This window comes from Colias croceus, chromosome 5 (assembly GCF_905220415.1).
Source record: "Colias croceus chromosome 5, ilColCroc2.1".
NCBI lineage: Eukaryota > Metazoa > Arthropoda > Insecta > Lepidoptera > Pieridae > Colias > Colias croceus.
The window spans coordinates 10,449,513-10,465,990 of record NC_059541.1 but is presented as its reverse complement, the minus strand read 5'-3'; the positions used below and the strand labels follow the sequence as shown (position 1 = coordinate 10,465,990).

Here is a 16,478-nt window from a genome sequence, read left to right as displayed (position 1 = left end):
TAATGACCTCCTTATGTCATAGTTACTATATTAATAAATCTACCCACGTCTAGTTTCAAACTCCATAGACAAGGAAAGTTAATTAAAAGAGATGCGCTCAATGAAGCTAAAACCTGAATTAAATAACTTTCCTTCAGTGTAGTGTATGAAGTATGTAGTGATTGGAACTGATCTACGAAGTTGATAAAGAATTTAGTTGTACTAGTATCGTATGGAGAAGCGACTAGCATTTTTAATGCTTGAAGTTTAGTCTAACCAAATGTGTTTATGAATAAGTGGAACATAATCGTAACGAGCTTTATTTTTTCTGCATTGACAATAATTTTTTTAAATTAATTATAGAGACTAGAATACATTTTATTGAACACTAAAACGTCACAATAACAAACATACAGAATTAAAATTTAAAGCTGTACAACAACCTTATCATTATTGAAAAGTTATAAACAATATAAACAAACATGTACCTATTTTAATTTTACGTAGCGTTTTGCGTTACTAGGTACATTATATTATCTCTAAATATATCTAAATATAAATATATTATTATCTTTAAATACATCATTATTTATAGATGTAATTCTACACTATTTTACTGTGACTTGGCAATCTTCACTGGTAATTGAACTAATTGGGAGGATGGTATCTCCCTGGTGTGAGCCTGAAGCCTCAGATTTGAACTGGCGTAGCATTTACATAAAATTTCAAATGCGTTGAGACTGTATGTATTTACCTAGAGTTGTTATTGTATACCAGTAAAACTTTTAGACGAGAATTGTAGTATATTTTTTCCGAGAACATGTACCTAACGTTGAAGGAGCTTTCATTTAACAAAGCTATCTTTCCAACTATTAAAATGTTATTCATAGGTATACATATTTCAAAATGTGGTACAATGTAGTCAAATATAATGGACACACACATAGAGATTATCATCCATGCCTGAAAAATTTTTTCACTTTCATCAAATAAAACTTAGAGGGATTTTATAAGTATGTGAATGAAAATTGTGAGCTTCATGATAATAATATAATAAATACACACAACGTATTGCACAACGGACTACATGGTAATCCTTGTAATTAGTTTATAATCTCCGTCAAATGTTTGTCCGCCCTACAAGTAGAGCGAGCAAATTGCCTGAAACATAATTATTAATTTCATTACGATTATTACATCCATACTAATATTATAAATGCGAAAGTAACTCTGTCTGTCTGTCTGTTACTCAATCACGCCTAAACTACAGAACCAATTTGCATGAAATTTGGTATGAAGATATTTTGATACCCGAGAAAGGACATAGGCTACTTTTTATTGCGAAATATGTACCACGGGCGAAGCCGGGGCGGACCGCTAGTTACTAAATAAAGTTGTACGTTTGTGAGTTTGTAGTGTATTTTCGTAGGATAATAGTCAAATCTCTTAAGTAAACATATAGGAAGCATAAAATAATTGAAATGTGGTTTCGAAAGTGACGAGAATTTAAAATGTAACACAGTCCTAGTTATTCCTTCTAGGGGAAACTTGCCTAATTCGTACCACTTAAGGAGAACCTCAAAAATTTTGGAAATGAACAATGATACACAGTTATTTATATTAAGTAATTATAATTTCACTAATGTTCTATTAGTATTTCAACAAAAAATAACATATATATTTTAAACTTCTGAGAAATAAACAATTTTCAAAAACTTAAAAAAAGTACGATTTAAGACCATTCATCTTAAATCGTACTAGTATATTCTTAAATCGTACTTTGAGATCCTATCATTGGTTTACAGTCTTAAAAATCACAATCTTAATAATCTTCTCCTCTTTTTCTTAATTTTAATGTACCTAGATTAATTCTTATTAATACAGCGGATGGTCTTTGCCAAATCCTGACAGTCATCGCAGTAATAACATTTTGTTTTTTTAGTTGTCCCTGCACATAGCTCATGTAGGTAATTGTGAAGTATGGGTAGGTACCCATACTTCACAATTACCGCATTTAATCATGTTTTCTTTAACGTCTTCTTGACATATTTTGCAATACCAACTGTCATTTTCATCTTGTTCTTGTTTCTTTTTCTTGTTTCCTTTTTGAGGTGTTTTCGTTCGTTCGTACAGGTACGTTTTAAGAAGTTGCTGCGAGTACGAAATAGGCACAAGTATCAAAAGAATTTCACATTTGCCGCAAAAAAAACTGTCAACGAACAAGCCGGCTTTACTATGTGAAATATATTCACAAATATACGCATAAATATAAAATAAACAGTTAAACAACTTATGAACGGTATACTTGGAAGACAGTTCTTGTGAAGTGTGCGAAAAAATTACTCAAAAAGTAAGAAAAAACTTACTTGATAAATATTTTAGTCGGGAGCAACGTAACAGGTATTTATTTGTCACATGGCAATATGGCCGACTATTATTGACATTTTATGCCACCAGAGGCGCTGGTAACTATTACCCAAGCCGAGATATAGACGAGGTACGATTTAAGCGCAGGTACGAATTATGCAAGTTTACCCTATATATACTTATCTGAGTGTATCTTATCGTTAAACCCAAGGTGGTGAATACAATTTAAATAACAACGTCTCTGGAATACAGAATATTGGAGCTGTAGCGGGAATCAACATAAATATCGACAAAGGCGAACATTATTGGAAATAGAAGGATATTTTTATTTTCCTCAGAATTTCACAAATGTTTTCAACTTGAATAAGTGTATTTAATATTATTGTTTTGGGCCATGCGATAGAAAATAATGTAAAATGTAGAGTTTGCTTTTCATGGATTATCTCTATGGAACTTTAAAAATAGGTAATGTGCGAATTTAATTATTTAGATGCAGTTACATTTTACAATTTATTCATTAAGTAAAGTAATAAGGTTCCCTTACATATCTTATTACGTATCGTAAAATAATAAATTGTACAATGTTTTATGTGGAACAAAAAAACACTTTTAAAATAATAAGTAGGTACTTATAATAACATCTAGTAAATCTGACTCAGAAATACTGAATCCTATTTCACGACACTGCCAGTCTCTTTTTTTTTTTTTTTATTATTATTTTTTTTTTTTTTTTTTTTTTTTTTTTTTTTTTTTAGTGGAGAATGCATTTAAGCATACCCAGGGCACTCGGGGAAAGTGCCCTGGGTTATGTCGGACTCACCCTGCTGAGTGCAGGGACCTACCGACTAAACTCCACTGTGTTCCGCCGTGCCGCTTTATAGACGGGGCCGCGGGTATTCGGTAGAACCGCGTCCGCGGACCCGTCAGCGGCAGCCTATCTCCAGGCCCAACGCGAATGTGGCGGGTGGCCGCCAGGTCTACCTTCCTAGGGGGGCGGCGTGAGTGGAACACTTCTCACGCCGCCTCTCCGCACCGGATGATGGATTATATCCCCGTTCCACCATCCGGTGACTGCCAGTCTCTTGGCTCAAAGCTCATTAAAACCAAGAACAATATAGATAGTGGTGAGCTTCAAGCTTTGTATAGAATACTCAAGTCGCTGATGGACCGATATCTTCTCTCAATTATTCATGTGTTAGCACCTTACAGGCGCCGACACTTGATGACGCACATGATAAGAGCATAGAGTATAAGGCTGGGGTAGATATTTAATAATTAAAAATTTACTGTTAGTTAATTTATTAGTTAATTAATTAATTAAATATTGAACAGGTATAGGAGAAAATAAGGAGTACGTGGAACTCACGTGTTTGGAAATTTTTTTTATTAATTATCAACCAACATTATTTAGCATTCGATGTTGAATCGATCAAACGCAGGCTTTTAAGTACCTACTTAATTTTATGTTATTTAAAATAAAAACTTAGCTATATAACATACACACAATTATACATATATTGTGTTTCAAATTTGTCAGATTTTTATTAATGAAGCATGTATGAAAATTAAAAAATATATAGGTACATTAGGGGGACAATTTTGCTCAAAAAATAATATTTTAATATTTCCTCATAATATAAACCATTTATATATTGTCTACAAAATCTTTCAATTTATTCTATGATCACAGAAGGTAATGGCTCGAATCGAAAACATTTCGTGCAATAAAATCGAATTGGCTTACAAATCGAAACGCATTTTTAATTAGGCAAAACAACAAAGAAGCTACCGTTCAACCTTTTAATCGGCATTGTTTATTTTATTTAAATTGATACCTTTGGCATGACAATACAGTTCATTTTCCGACAACATTAATTATTGATTAATAGGTCGTCTATAAAATTAAATGTAAAATGGCATCTGAAAAAACTGTATGCACGTAAGAACCACATGCACTACTACTAAGTAACCGTAACCTCTTTATTTATTACAAATTTAATTAAATTTTCGCACAAATCGTACTTAATTTGAATATTGAAATAAACTTGATGAGTACAGGCAAAATAAAATTCAAGTAAAACATCCAAGTAGGCACAAAAGTTTGATGGTACTCGATAAGAATTTTCTCCATTCATTGGTATTTTTAATAAGCGAGAAAACTTGAAACGAAATAAAATTTATCCAAGTTTAAGCCAGCTCTTTTAATAAGCGATTTATTTATAGAACACTACTTAGCTTCCACCCCGGGACTTTGCCTGCATTTCGTGCGATTACCCTTCCCCTTAGAAATATTTATTTCCTATTTAAATTTGAGAAGTGTTTTGTGAAAAATCTTATTCTAGTTGTCCAAATGAGAAAAGGTTACAGACAATGTATTTTGATATCTACATAAATTAATAAAAAATAACAATCTAATATTGTACGGATTACAGTACCTACTAGATTACTTCTAAATTAATTAGTTCGGAAGTTTCGATTACAAATGTATACTAATATTGTTTTTTCTGAGGGCAATAGAAGTTAGCGGTCAAGGTGATATTCCCGCCCTTGTAAAGAAACTCATAAATAGCTTGGCTCTACGCCAATCTCTGCAAAAATATGGGGTATAAATTCCATGAAACCCCATACTGTTCGGATAATAAAACTCTTTGTTTTATTCAATAGGGTTTTGTAGATTCATTCAATATTTTAGGTTTATGAAAAATATTTTTTTGTGGCTGAAAACGGAATATGTATTTTATGAGAGTGTATTGTGTATTTTATTTTATACATTATAGAGCTCAAAACATTTCTAATATAAATTTTGTTATAATTTAGTTTATATGATGCTTGAAATTGCTAGACGGATTTAAAATGTATTTTCGGCTCTACTTATATCTATAATATAAAACAGAAACGCTTAATTTGTCGTTAAGCGCAAATCTCGAGAACAGCTGAACCGATTTTGTTAATTATTTTTTTATTATTTTACTTGGTTCTTTTGGAGAGAAAACGTAAACCTGTAGGTATCACGGGCGAAGGCGGGGTGGACCGCTAGTTAATAATACATTCCAAGTAAATCACTTCAAAAGAACAATATTTAAAAATTACACTTTGTAAAGTAACAAGACATGCAACAAAGTTGTCTTGTTTGACAAGATTATTAATTAAGGAATAATTATCAGCATTCAGTGCACGTACTTCTTGATAAAGCAATTGTAGCATTCCAATTAAACATTGAAAAAAAAAGATTTGTTTCTTACAAATGTCTTTAATAAATGCTCAAGTTAACTTATCCATTATTAAGTTATAAAATTTGAAAGTATAAGCTGAAAATAAATCTTTATAAGACCTAAGTCTATAAAAGTCGTAACTTTCACCGCAAGTATCGTCAAAATTTTATTAGCTAATAATGCTCTACAATTTATTGTAATTTTTATCTACTCATTTTTATGTTACGTTTTTTGTTTTATAGATATTATTGTGCTTGGAAAGTTTTCTTTCAGTAGAGAAGATCAGACCATAATAAATAGGTAGGTAGTCTGTGATATCTATATCTCGTACTTCAATTAAGTTAATAAAGAAAAAAAAACATGTTGATATTTTTTTTCTGTACCTGCCTCTTTATAGTCGTTGTCTTTATATAACAAAGCAAGTGTCCGACAGCAAAGAGCAGTTTTCATTAAGCCATTGTGAAGCTTCTATTAGACAAGTGAGACACAAAAAGATAATCTTTTATCGTCTCATGTTACATCTATGTTACATCTTACCTCTCTTTTCGTTAACAATGGTCAATCATAAGTGAGAGTAAGACAGAAAGCTTGGCGCTTCACAGCCCAGAGCTTCGTAATTTGATATGGGTTTCTCGAAACTGATTAAGATCGGAATATATCAAGTTATGGCTAAGAAGAAAGATTATTTTTGCTCGAGTGTGGTCTGTATTTGTAGAAAACAAAACATATATTTTTCCATGGAAAGAATACTAGAACAATGTACTTAATAAATTTATTATAATAACAACTGTTCAGAATCTTTGCTTTCCTCTTTGTACTTAATACAAATCTATTCATTTGTTTTTGTAAAGTTTAAGAACAGATTCTAAGAATTATCGTAAACAATTATAATATTATTCTAATAGATTAATTCTGAGAGGCGATATCGTTCAATATTATTGTTTGTAAAAACTGAAAATGTATTAAATAAAATAAACATTAATTTCATAAAAATATCTAACAACGGTGTAGACAGAGTTTCAACAAATTATCTTTCTAATAAAACAGTAATTATTAAATAATTCATTTTAATACCACGAAGAGATTTTAAACGATTTACTAACAATTTTTCCAGTATATAAAAATACTAAACACACGACGTTAATAAGTGATCCAATACTGACATATTGCTCAAGGAATGGATAGAATAATTTGTACAAGATATCAGATGGTGTTGATAGATGTTAATTCTACCATTCCATCCGAATTTAGATTAGCATACATAATGGAGGATTCGTCAGCGGTTAAGTGAGGAACTTTGATATTAAATTCACGGAAGTGACAACGATATAGTTTATATTCAAATAGGTAGGTACTTTCAAAGTTATGGATGTTAGTCACATTGAGCACATAAGTCACTTATTTGAATGAATGTAACGTTTGGCAATGAAATGGTTGAAGGATATCAAAATTCTTTGAATTATAAATGGCCGTGTACATGCAATTGATCATTTATCATAGCATTTTTTCATTTCATGTGTCTTAAAAAATAGCTCTATCACACCACTTTATAATATATAATTCGTCTAAAATTTAAGTAAACTTACGTAAAAGCGTAATTTTTGTAATAAATCAAATTCAGTGAACTGTATTATATAAAGTCAAATTCAAATTCTACCAGATTGAAAAAAATAAAAATAAAATGTTACCAGTAACCCGGTCATCAAAGTTGATAAACTCAACGCAATTTAAGCCCAGAGGGCATTCAGGCTTGCTATCTCTGGAATAAAGCAAAACATTTCTGTAGTGGAACGTTCATATAGTTGAAATATTGCCAAATGTAGCCCGTCTCAAGCGTATATTCCTGCAGATAAAACAACCCGATTTACCTTGAAACGTATATTTGGGTAAAGCCTCTTTAGAACCGTTTTATTCTGAGCATTGTAACTGCTTTGCGCTCCATTATATTAGTTTCATACATATGTGATTGTTTTCAAGTCTTCGAATGTTCAGCTCTAGGTAGGCTGAAATCTGTTCCAAAGAATTTTAAGTCTAGTTGTTTTTCTTTCGCTGGTAGTATGCAATATTTTAGTGAAGTTTTTCCTCTGAAAATAAATTCACAATTTAAGTAAAGTAACATTAAATAATACTTAATTTTAATAACACCGTATCACAACAAACATGCGATCGTCACGCTGAGCGCGCAATTCAATTACAAACGTCGGAAACCGGCGAAAATACACAATTCGCACCCTTCGCGATCCAGCAAAAACTAGCAGCGTTTTTGCCTCTGCGGCATTCAATCCGCGTTGCATAATGCGTTCTATATTAACGGTATACAGTCGAAATTAGTTTGTACACTTGGGCAGGGATGCTGCGTCTCCGTATGTATTATAAATTGGTTTAGAGCGGCGCGGGGTGTGCCGTCGCTCGATATCTCAGTTGAGGTTCGATACGCGCCCAGCCCGGCGCTCCGTACAATCGCGACGAAAATAAAAACAAACCAGTGTAGTGTTGTGACGTGATTATTGTGTATAATCTGTGGATTTTATTCTTGCTGGTGAGTTGGGAGCCAGATTGTATTGAACGGTAGGTCCTAATGAGCGCATGATGAGATGCCCTTATTGCCTTTTATTGGTGGACAGTTGTTTTTTAATTGGTGTCCTTTGTTGAATTTATACGGGAAGCACTTAATGTTTACTCGATTTCTCCATAGAGTGCAAAGGCTTTGTTACTATGTACAGTATCGTTTAAATACGTTTTATAATTATTTACAACAAAACTTAGAATTGAATTAATTATAGAGCGTTTTACACACATTCAGTATTTATTATAATATAATATGATATGTCTATTTAAATATGAATATTACATACGCATTTAATTTAATATTTAATATTTTCTATTATATTCTTAGATGTACAAAGTTTTCACAGTCATAATTAAGCTGCTGATAGTTTGGTAATTTCCACTCAAAAAAGGGGACATAAATGTATGTACATACTATGTATGTATATACGTAAAAATTTACGTTTAATAAAATGGTGATTCGTGTAGCACCTTGTAGATATTGTGTCGATATAATTCCGTGTCGGCATGTGACAGGATATTGGGGTGCGAGGCAAATGTATTCCAATTTATGTTGACGATTTTTGCATGAGCTTTTTCAAATTTTCCGGTGAATTAGGTGTGTACTTTTTATATAAGAATCAATAAACTGAATAAAAATATGTTATTTAAATAAAGCAAAATAGAGGCTGTATTTTAAGTAAGATCTGTAACAGTACGAAGGGAAAATTTAGACACAGAAACTTTAGCGTGATTTTATCAGATAAACAGACAGATAAAAAATATGAAAATTGTTGTTATTGCTTCACTAACTCTGTTAAAAAACATTTGTGCTCTACTTCAATATCTAAATGTGGTTGTTTCAATTTATTTAATAGCTTAAAAGATATAATAAGCTATTCAATTCAATTTGATTAAAACATATGTATACATATCGTTTTAATAAGATAAATTGAAAACATGTATATTACCTACTATGGATCCCTATCGTAATTTAATATAATATCACTACGACTCTACGTCTCTCTTCTCACTCTTGAATATCGGAAACTCTACAAATTTTTTTTTATAGATAGTAGTCAAAAACATATTATTTACATCTAATTGGGTAGAAATACCCCTATTTGATATTTCTACTTGTTTTAGATTTTGTATGGGGAAAAGCTGTCGGTAACTTAAATGTCTTTTAGATTCGAGAGCGAAGCGAACGTATAACTACCAGACGAAAAAAAAAAAAACTAGTCGCTCGCCCCGGCTTCGAACGGGTGAATCTAGATAAAAAAAATATAGCTTATATCACCCATTACTAATGCAGCTTAGTTCTATAAAAAAAGATATTTTAAATTGGTTAATAAATAATTATTATATCGATTCGAAACATATAAAAAGTAAATGTAGATAATAAGTTATTTCATAAATTATTTTCACTCAAATTATACTGAGTACATGATAGTGAAAGTAATTTAAAAAAGAAACAGTGATGTATCTCCAGGCAAATAAATGCTTTGCGTGATTTATTGTTGATATGTTACACATTCTTCGCTGCGAAGTTATGTGTAGCAATTACAATTATATTATTATTTATTGTTAATGCATGTTTACTAATTTATCTTGAGTTATGTGTTAAACAATTATGATTTAACATGCTTCTTTGAAGTTGGTACAAAAGAGAGATTATGTTTTTAATTTTTATATTCTGTGGCACTATAATATTTATTGTTTATATGTAGAATTTAAAAAGTGTTATGGAAAAAGCTTTCATTTTATCTATAAATACGCGTATTTTTACACAAAATATTATTGTTTGTTTTCATATTTTATACGAGTAACCACAGGTAGCCGATTGAATAAATTTGGATGTATATTATAATATTACTCGCCGCAGAATTTCGTGTCAGTGGTCATAACATTTGGCCTTTATAATTGTGAGTTTGATTCGCAATTCATTTTTATTTTTAAAGGTCAAAGATCGAATAAATAGATACTTTTTTTACCTTTAAAAAAAGGTACTTACTTTAAAAAATTAAATAAGCTAAACTACTAATAGGTACTGCAAAAGCTCTAAACGTTCAATAAATCAATTTAATTTGCAATTACCTACTTGGGGCACGCTTATTAAACTTAAAAGCTGAATGTCTGTTGTATGTCTGTCTAAAAGTTATATACTATATTTATTAGTATAAACTATAATTATCATGGTTGTATAGAGAAGGTTAAACAATTTTTTTTCAGCTTCCAACAAAATTAAACAACAACAACAATTTTAAAAAGTTTTAACTTAACTCTTTTTAAAACTAAGCAATAAAAAATATAAAACCTTATTTTAAATGGACGCATTGGAAAGTAAAATCATGAAGATCACATCGCGAACTTACTCAAGCGAATATGAGCGTAGGAAATATATTCGAATTTACATTGGAAATGGGAAGCGCTCTTGAGGTAAAGATTCCTTATATTCCAGAATATTCCAGCCTAGCTTTATATTACAATATTTTTAAAGGGATATAATATTTCTTTCTCTCTTTGAGGCAGTTAATGAAAAATCTTAAAATCAACTTCTTGGCTACATTAATTGGAGTTATAGTACTTAATTAGTGTCAGACTTGAGAACTTGCCACTTGTTACTTTTTAGTTTTTAATTAATGTGGAAGTTCATGAAGACCTTAATATACATTAGTTTTATTTAGTTCTGTTCTTTTTGAGAATATATTACGTGTTTATTATCATAATACATAACTCCTTAATAAACCAAACACATTAACTTATTTTTTTTTAATATGTATTCCACTCATCAGATTATAAACTGAATTTATCTATTCTGACATTCCATAAAAAAAACGTTTTCCATTTTCAAACCACAATTCCAGTTATTTAATAGTACTTAAAAATAGAATTTAGTGTATATTTGTTTGACGACCTTGCGGCGCGGCATGACGCAACGGGGTGAACGTCCATGCTGCCATGCTGGGGTGGCTGCGCGCATGCGTACTACATGTTTTGACATCTTAAGATTTCCCTTACATGCGGATTATCTCTATTTATACTGGGGGACGTCTTGGCGGACGCTGTTTGGCTGAGCTTTGCTCATATTGATTGTGGGTTCAATAAACTTTTGTATCCTTCTTTTATCTTTATGTATTGAACTGTATGGATTGTATATTTCTGTACATCCTTAAAATTCTGTACATCTTTAAAAATAATTGGGGAAAATGTAACTTGCGATATCTTTTAAAAAAGGTTATTTTGCATGATATATAGGTACGCCATAACGAAAGTGAAAATAAAATGAATCCCGCATACCAAGAAAGTAATTTGTCGTGTGAATTAAAGTTTGCAAACTAGTGAACGCAAAAACGCGAGCCCGGAGCGTTCACATGATCAAGAAACAATTTAATAGAATTATTTCCAGATCATTATTCCCGGATAGAAAGGCTAAAACGGTCGTGCAGCCTGTTATTTGGCGGCGTAGTTTATCATTAGGATAATAAGTTAATACCTACGGGGACGGGACGTGAGCGACCCGATATTTAATGGGTTCCCGAGAACACTTTACATCTAGCGATTACCAAGATATTTTGACATGCGTATGGATTTTTCATAAGGTTATATGTTTGAGTTAATTTGAAAATATAATCTGTGTAAATTGTGTAATGTTATAAAGGTAAATTAAAGAGGTTCGCGCGCGGTCTTGTTAAACCGAGGTAATCATTCAGATCATTAGCATCGGGCCATTACTGTTCGGTAGCAGAAATTAGCGCCGGTAATCGTGTTTAGGCTGTTGATACACAAGTAGGTATATTATAAATTATGTACTTTAAATTATGATAAATCATAACCATTTTACCTTGATCAATGTCATTAATTTGTGTAAATGTCATTAATTCATTAATTAATGTGATCAATGTCGTTATTTTTTTTGCAAGGATGAAAGATGTTAAAATTTATCATTTTATCTATTTTATTGTTAAACATCTAGAAATAGGCTGGAAAGCTTGGCTACTAGGCAAGAAAAAAAATCCCGAACCTGACAAAAAAACAAATATAAACACCGTACACGCATATAAGAGTTGAATCATTTTATTCAAAACTAAAATCCCATTCTGTTAAAAATTTTAAAATTTGTGCATACATAATATTATGCCTCAAAGGTAAAAATAATTAATTGACCGCTTTACCCTCTTACCGTATTGAAAACGATCCGTTTCGTAGAATATAAACCTTATAAGGGCAATGAAAAAACTTATTATACGCTCATCAGGTTCGGCTTATTAATAATAATAATAATAAAGGCATAGGGATGTGACGACCCCATCGCCCCCGGTTGGCATATCTACAATAGATATCCCAACCGTGCAGTCAGTCACCCCGCAGGGCACCTTGTGGCGAGGTGTTGGGGAGTAGCGACCCCGCGGGAACCGAGCGCTCCCGGGGGAGTTCCCTGTCCTCACCTCTGGGCTGTCCCGGTGGCAGTTCGGAGTGAACAATGACGAGGTTCAGGATCCCCCACCTCTGGCTTGCCTTTGTTGGCCGTCCAGAGTGGAGCCGCTAGAGCTATATGCTCGGGGGTGGAAGTGTCTAATGGCGTAATAGCGGGGAAACCCGCTCCGGGCCCGCGGGCTCGCGATGGTGAAACCGGTGCCGCACCTCTCTACACCCCCAGCCGTTCAGCTGATGTTGCCCCCTTGTTGCCATTATCGGTAAAATTTTTGGGAGCCCATCGACCGAACTGGCGAGTCACCGTCTGCCATAATTTTCAATTTTTAATATTGAAAAGGCAGACGTCCATAGCCCCCATAGACCCAATATACCAGTCCATCTAACACCCCCTTCCATAACCCAGTTTTATTCATTTCCATTTTTCTGCAATAGTCCTACATTGGCCGCGGACTGCCCAGGGCTGTATCTCTATAGTGCAGCCATGGGCAGGCTGCGGCTGGTGTCCCACTACACATTAAATTCTCTAAAGGGCCTCTGCGTGTTGGACCTGTGTCCCCACGTAAGCCTTCCAAAGGACCGGGTATCATCCTTACGGCGATACCCGTGTATTATGGAGAGAGACATAATAATAATAAGGGCGTAGGGATGTGACGACCCCATCGCCCACGGTTGGGATATCTATTGTTTACGTGATAATAGATATTCCACCCGTGCAATCAGTCACCCGCAGGACACCTTGTGGCGGGGTGTCGGGGAGTAGCGACCCCGCGGGAACCGAGTGCTCCCGGGGGAGGCCCCTGTCTTCATCTCCGGCTTGCCTTCACCGGCCGGTCGGAGTGAAGCCTGACGAGGACAGGACCCCCACCTCTGGCTTGCCTTAACCGGCCGGCCAGAGTGGAGTCGCGAGAGCTTTTAGCTCGAAGGGTGGATGCGAAGCGTAAGTGGCGAGTGGGCACGTGATGCTGGACCCTCAGGGAGCGCGTGATCGGAGTTTAAAGTCCAGGGACGCCTCTCCACCCTTAGCTGCTCACAATATGTTGCCCCCTTGTCGCACTATTGCAGCGACTTGTTTCGGGGGCCCATACAGTGAGAGGGCGAGTCACCACCTGCCACCATATTTTTACTTTCTTTTAGTAGAAAGGCAGGTGCCATAGTTTCCCATAGTCCCCAGTACCAGTCCATTTAGCATCCCAATCCATAGCCCAATTATTAAATTTCCATACCCTGCAATAGTCCTACATCGGCCGCGGACTGCCTAGGGCTGTATCTCTATAGTGCAGTCATGGGCAGGCTGCGGCTGGTGTCCCACAACACATTAAAAGTCTCGAAAGGGCCTCTGCGTGTTGGATCCGTGTCCCCACGTAAGCCTTCCAAAGATCCGGGTACCGTCCTTCTGGTGGTACCCGAGTATTATGGAGAAGAGAAACATAATAATAATAAAAATTCTTTATTGTACACAAAAAGAGAGGATAAAACAATTATACAGCAAAGTACAGAACAAGTACAGAGGGCGGTCTTATCGCTTCGAGCGATTTCTGCCAGACAACCACAGCAAAGGAAAGCTGCAGAGAAACGGAGTAGGTGGTGCACAACTGAAAGTTGAATTTTAATACAAATATGTATATAAAGTACTACATATAAATATATACATACAATACATACATATACGATATATATACATACAATACATACATATACAATATATATACATACATATAATATATACAACAAATATACATACATAAATAATACATATACTTACAAAACAGTGTTAAGGTTCATCAATCTTGTGATAAGGAAGCATAATGGTTCCTTAGCTCCTTTTTAAAAATAGGCAGGCTTTGAGCTCTCCTCACAACCTCGGGTAATGCATTCCATAGCGAAATGGCGGTGACAGTAAAGGAAGAGTGAAAGAATTTTGAATGATGATGAGGGAAAGATAATGTCAGGTTGTTCGAGGATCGTAAAGCTAGGGAATGGTTGGAAGATACGTAGGAAAAGTTTTGTTTCAGGTAAGGAGGAGTTTTAGGATCAAATAGAATGGAATACAAGAGGTGGAGTATGTGAGTATTCCGGCGAAGGCGAATTGGAAACCACTTGAGCCTGGCTCTAAATTCAGAAATGTGGTCGTATTTACGCAGTCCAAATATAAATCGGATACAAAGGTTTTGCAGTCGCTCAAGGGAGTTAAGCTGGCATTCGGTGAGGTCGGGATAACAGACATCTGCATAGTCTAAAATAGGGAATAGAAGGGACTGTGCAAGCGCAATTTTAGTGGGAATTGGTAAAATATTTCGTAGTCGCCTAAGGGAAGCAGCGACACCAAACATCTTTTTGCGTACTGCGTTGAGTTGTACCGTCCAGGAGAAGGTTTGGTCAAAGTGCAAGCCGAGGTTTTTAGCGGTAGCGGAATAGGGAATAGGAGTGTTGTTGATTTGGATGGAAGGAATAGCGGTCCAATCCACTTTGGCAATTAATTGAGGACTTCCTATGATAATTGCTTGCGTTTTGGACGGGTTAATAGATAGGCCATATTTATTACTCCAGTCGGCAATACTTTTTAGGTCAGCATTCATAGTTTTCACGGAGTTATGTAAATCAAATAGAGAACATTGCGTGTACAGTTGTAAATCGTCAGCATACATATGGTAGGGAGAAGAAATATTTTGGGAAATTGAATTAATAAAAATTGAAAAGAGGAGAGGAGACAACACGCTACCTTGAGGTACACCGACAGAAACATTGCACCAAGAAGAAGTGGAATCATCAATCTTGACACACTGCCGGCGACCTTGGAGAAAACTACGAAACCAGTCAACAGCTGCTGGAGATATGTTAAGAGAACCAAGCAAACTCAACAGAATGTCGTGATCCACGGTATTGAAAGCATTGCTGAAATCAAGCAATGTAAGCAGAGTGAGTTGCCTGTTGTCCATTCCAATACGAATATCATCGGTTATTTTGACGAGAGCAGAAGTCGTGCTATGACCGGAGCGGAAACCGGATTGAAAAGGGTTAAATAGGTTATTTTTGTTCATGAACGAGCATAACTGACCCTGCACTAAACGTTCAAGAATCTTGGATAAAAAGGGTAATATGGAAATTGGTCGGTATTCGGAAAAAGAAGAGGGATTGTTATTTTTCGGGATAGGAATTATAAAAGCGTCCTTCCAAGCTGAGGGAAAAGTAGACAACGAAATGGAGGAATTAAGGATAAAGGTAAGGACAGGGGCAATGATGTCAAGGATGGGGACGATCATATCACGACCAATGCAGTCGGGACCAAGAGCTTTCGATGAAATAGACAGAATATTCTTCTTAACATCACAGACAGCGAATTGACAGAAGTTGAACGGTGGGATGTTAGGAGTCGGTGCAGATGAAAGATTATTTAAAGTATCAATTTTGGTGCTAGCATCAAGAGCGATAGAAGTATTTGAGAAGTATTGATTCAGTAGGTTAGTATCGATTCTAGAGGAAACATTATTTGAAGGTTTACCAACTCCTAGTGATTTAAGAAATTTCCAAATTTTTGCTGGATCGCCGTTCTCGATCGATTTATGAACATAGCGCTGTTGTGCATCCCTACACATAGTATTGCAACGATTACGTAGTTTTTTAAAATTTTCAATATTCTCAGCACAGCAGTTTTTCCTAAGCTTGACTTTAGCATTATTTTTGCGATTTATGGCTGCTTTTAATTCGTTGGAAAGCCAGGGGGCAGGAAGGTGCTTGAGTTTTACTGGCCTTAAAGGAGCATGTTTATCGTAAAGCTGCAGTATGAGTTGATTAAATATGTCCAGCATTTGGTCTATTTGTTTATTGTGTTTTGCCTTCGAGGAAAAATTGTTTCACGATTCATCCTTGTATGAATTCTATTTTAAATTTAGTTAAGTGCTCCTTTGAAGTGATATTATCTTGAATCCTCGAAAAGAA

The 16,478-nt window shown here is 34.6% G+C and overlaps 1 protein-coding gene across 2 annotated transcripts in view; it reads left to right on the top strand.

The window, feature by feature from the left end:
- Positions 1-7,998: 7,998 nt before the first annotated feature.
- The window catches only part of LOC123692144 (SH3 and multiple ankyrin repeat domains protein 3), a 156,323-nt gene continuing 147,843 nt past the window's right edge, over positions 7,999-16,478 (top strand). Inside the window, exon 1 of one of the 2 annotated variants that reach the window (XM_045636829.1) lies at positions 7,999-8,097. The gene's annotated coding sequence lies outside the window, so the exon portion shown is untranslated. Of the gene's footprint in view, positions 8,127-16,478 lie in introns of both variants that reach the window. The other variant, XM_045636828.1, reaches the window with a different exon arrangement.